This window comes from Gymnodraco acuticeps, unplaced genomic scaffold (genome assembly GCF_902827175.1).
Source record: "Gymnodraco acuticeps unplaced genomic scaffold, fGymAcu1.1, whole genome shotgun sequence".
Classification (NCBI taxonomy): domain Eukaryota; kingdom Metazoa; phylum Chordata; class Actinopteri; order Perciformes; family Bathydraconidae; genus Gymnodraco; species Gymnodraco acuticeps.
The window spans coordinates 224,686-229,398 of NW_022990621.1; positions in this window are offsets into that span (position 1 = coordinate 224,686).

Consider the following 4,713-nt stretch of genomic DNA (forward strand, 5'->3'; position numbering starts at 1 on the left):
TTATAATGACTTAGCTATCTCATTATAATGACTTAGCTATCTCATTATAATGACTTAGCTATCTCATTATAATGACTTAGCTATCTCATTATAATGACTTACTATCTCATTATAATGACTTAGCTATCTCAATATAATGACTTACTATCTCATTATAATGACTTACTATCTCATTATATTGACTTAATATCTCATTATATTGACTTAGTTATCTCATTATATTGACTTATAAGTTTTGGTAATATGAGAGGATAAATCAGGCCTTGTTTGGATACTGAATATATACCAAGGTCAAAGCATACACTGTATTATGACTCCTAATCAAACGTATATCTTTATAATCATATATTTATTTGTTTGTGACTGTAGCTGTACCCACTGGATTGTTTCTGAGTGTTTTCCGGACATAAAACACTTAAACACAGCAACATGTATACTGTACTATCACTGAAGCCACAAGAAACTCAGCTTTATTTCAAACATCAGCCAATTATAGATCATTTAAAAAAGGATTTTATCATCTGCGGATGAGTGTGTGTGGGCCTATATATGCCTCTTTAAATAGATTACACATAACATTGACCAGCTTTTGTGTTAGTTTACTATACCATAGTGCTTCAGGTGTAGATTATACAATATATAACATGTCCAAATATGAGAGAAGGCCTAGGTACAAGCAAACGTAAAAAAAAGAAAGAGTCTGACTGAGAGGCCAAACAAACATCAGGAGAGAGAAAAGAGAGATTTGTCTCAAGTCTTGAGGTAAGTAATGTGTTTCAGTATAATTCCCTACAGACCATCATACAGTTACAATCATTAATTCTCTATACAAACTTCCTGATTTACATACACTGTATTGCGCCTCAGTTTAAAAATGTCATAAAACTAAATGTGAAATCAAATATATGGTGCAATTTCTTTTTAGAGGGAGGACTCCACGAATTTTAATGAGGTGGGCGATAATGGACATTATGGCTATTGATGATGGCCTGTTTCCTCTTGCATAGTACGTCACACACACTATCAAATATCTACAACAGTGCACATTTTCCTGTTCGATCAAAATACTTGAAAACAATTGGCTAAACTACATAAGCTCATTTTTTGAAGGTATTTCGTGGAGAATGGAGATGGCAAACTATCCAAGTGGACCATAGTGTATCTTTATGTACACTGAACAAAAATATAAATGCAACACTTTTGTTTTTGCTCCCATTTTTCATGAGATGAACTCAAAGATCTAAAACATTTTCTACATACACAAAATAACCATTTCTCTCAAATATTGTTCACAAATCTGAAAAAATCTGTGATAGTGAGCACTTCTCCTTTGCCGAGATAATCCATCCCACCTCACAGGTGTGGCATATCAAGATGCTGATTAGACAGCATAATTATTGCACAGGTGTGCCTTAGGCTGGCCACAATAAAAGGCCACTCTGAAATGTGCATTTTTGCTTTATTGGGGGGGTCTGGGGGGGTCCGAAAACCAGTCAGTATCTGGTGTGAGGGGTAGGGTTAGGGTTAGGGTTAGGGTTAGGGGTAGGGTCAGGGTAATGTTGTGAATTGAGTGGCCCATGGTGGTGGTGGGGTTATGGTATGGGCAGGCGTATGTTATGGACGACGAACACAGGCCACTCGATTCACAACATTAGGTGACCTCTGTAATTTTCTCCGAGCTGTGTATATAACAAAACTTGTGAAATAATTGCACTAAACGGGATTCTTCCATTTAATGACGATGGGGGCGCTGCATAACTACGTAGCCTCGATTAAAGCAAACAGAAGAAGACGACATGTATCAACAAACCACCGCAGCCCGGACTTGAACCGGAGCAGCGAAGGAGTGATGAGGTATCTAGAGATCTGAGTCCAGCGAGCTGCTTGTGTTTCTGTTCATCAGAACATCATATGACCAGCAGATCCTGTGTGAACGCTCTACATTAGTCAGTGGACGTCCGACAACATGCACACTAACGTAACTTATATTGCAGCTATAGGCTATACTTTAATTTAAATTGCGTGAATAAACTAGTTAGAGAGCTAAAGTTAATTACATTCATCCAATGTCAGAAGGATTACCTTTTAACAAACGTTGTAATGCTTTTCTTTCATTTCAATTTGAGTAAAACATTGGAGATATAACATTGTATTGTTTTCTTTTTACACTGACTCAGATATAATGAAAAGACTACGTCAGTCGAAGCTCAGCTTTGGTAAGGAAGAGACAGGAGAGGCAGAGAGAGAGAAAGAGAGAGAACGTGATGGAAGTCAGGGAGGAACTGCAGGTGCAGTCACACAAAAGAATGTAGGCTTAATAACCCCATCTATCTATCTATACATCTATAACAATAGTCTTCATTTACAATAGGCATAATTTTAAAACAACATACATCTATTGCAGTTATGATGTCATAATAACATAGAATTGTATAAAACACAATTTGCTTACATCTTTGTTCTCTTTTGAGAATCAAACAAAACAGATTTAAATAAAAAAGATGCAAACAAATAAGTGAAATGAACTGAATTGCTTTTAATTCACTGGCAGGAGCGACAAGTGAGGAGGAGCAACAAGTGAACAACGAGGGAGAGATTGAACAAAGAGAAAGAGAAGAGGAGAGAGAGAGTAATGAACAGGAAGAAGACAGAGAGACTAAAGAAGATGGAAGAGAGGCTGCAGGTTATGGAAAGGAGAGAGACATGGGAAATTAATGTTGACAATGTGTTGTGATCATTTTAGCTCTTCTGCATGTCCAGATCATTCATAGTAACAATCAGCTGATTCTTATGTATTACACTTCCAAAAATAATGTATGCTGACATTGTCAGCCCACTGACATGGTTTGAAATCAATATATTATCCAATGTGTGACCCCCCACAGGACTTAAAAAGCACCTAACTAGATCATGAAAATCCCCCAAATCTCGGGGGGGTACACCCCCCAAACAGTGGCGGCGCCAGAGTATTTTTGTTGGGTAATCTATGGTAGGGCTAACCCATACAGTGGTGGGGCTCAAGTCAGTATTTGTAATGTAATTACATACACGCTATATCGTACCCCTTGACAGTTAAACGCCATGCGTGAGACTTTTATTAGTCTCCTTTTATCAGCTAAATTACATCGAGAGCAACAGGTGTGAGTTAAACAATACAATAGTCTATTCTGCTAATTCCACGTTGTTACAACATGCTACGCAGCGGCAGAAACAAGACAAGTTGGCATATAGAATTGACACGGAGAGAGAGAGGGAGAGTGAGGGGGAGAGAGTGAGGGAGAGAGACAGAGAGAGAGACACAGACACAGGTAAATAGAGAGAGACAGACACAGCACACAGGTGGCCTGTGTCTCTATTGTCATACATATTACAAAATATATTCAAAACTCACTATTCACTCTTCAGGTGGGTCGTGTGACTCTGGCACCTGTTCGACTTGTACCTCAATGTGAGGGCGTTTAAGAACAAATCTATCCATCCGAAATATACAATTAATCCTAGAAATTCTGCTGTCTGTCTGCAATTTACTCGGCGCGAGTTTGGGGACTTTTCACTGTGAACGTGACGTATCAGTAATGCATGATGCAGCAGACCCAACGTTTCGTTGCTCTGATTGGCTGTAGGTCTATTCAAATTGCATTCGGAGGCATTTTGATCTGACCGCGGCTGCGCTAATATTATAGCGAATTTCCACACCTTTAGTGTATAAAACTCCCCCACTACTTAGACTATTCCTTACACCCCGATAGCATAAGCCCGAATGGTCTCAACCATATTGCGTCAGTAACGTGCACTTGTTGTTACAGCAGGATCAGTTTGTGTGTTGTGGACACGACCGGTAGATTTTCGCAATCCGTGTTCTCAACATGCTTACTTTAACATACTTTTTCATGGTCAGGCTAAGGTAGGGCTAACCCATTTATTGGTATGGCTGTAGCCTACCTCAGCCATACCCTGGCGCCGCCACTGCCCCCAAACATGTTTGGACCTCGGTATTTAGGAAATCCTGGATACGGCCCTGCTTTAAGGTTTTTATTTTCAGAAGGAACCGATGTGCTGTGAAGTCAAAAAGCATTGGTAGACAGATATTTTAAAGATTTTTGAGAATACTATAAATACAGAGCAACCCTAAAGTTTTAAAGCTGACATATCAATCAAACCTACTTTCTGTCAGCCTCCATCATTCACCTGAGTGCATGCAGAGGTTCAGAGAGTGACCTACAGCTGTGCTCTTTGAAAACACATTGTGTATTACATTTTTATTTTGAATTTGGGCGAAATGTTGTCAATACTTTATAGAATAATTCAAAAACGTTTATTTGATTAATCCACTATGAATATTAAAGCCAGAGCATATTGTATTAAAAAAGTTCGGGAAGCACAGGCAGTCTTGTGATAGGTGACATAAGCTCCGGCTTCTGGCCAATCATATCAGCTGATGTCCTGCAGCACTCTCACTTAAATCAAGATACACACTGAGTTACAGAAACCGTTCCGTTTGGCCTTCCAAGTAAAGTCGTTCGAGAAAAGGGCATTTCCTATGAAAGGAATTTATTTCGTTTGCTGTAATTTTTATTGAAGAATATTTAATGTTTCACGCATAAAACAAGTACAAAAAAACCACTAAATTCGACAGCACGGATACTTCCTGAGAATGTACCTCATAAATACAATACCGTATTATTTTGAAAATCCAAACCGGAAAAGGTTAGG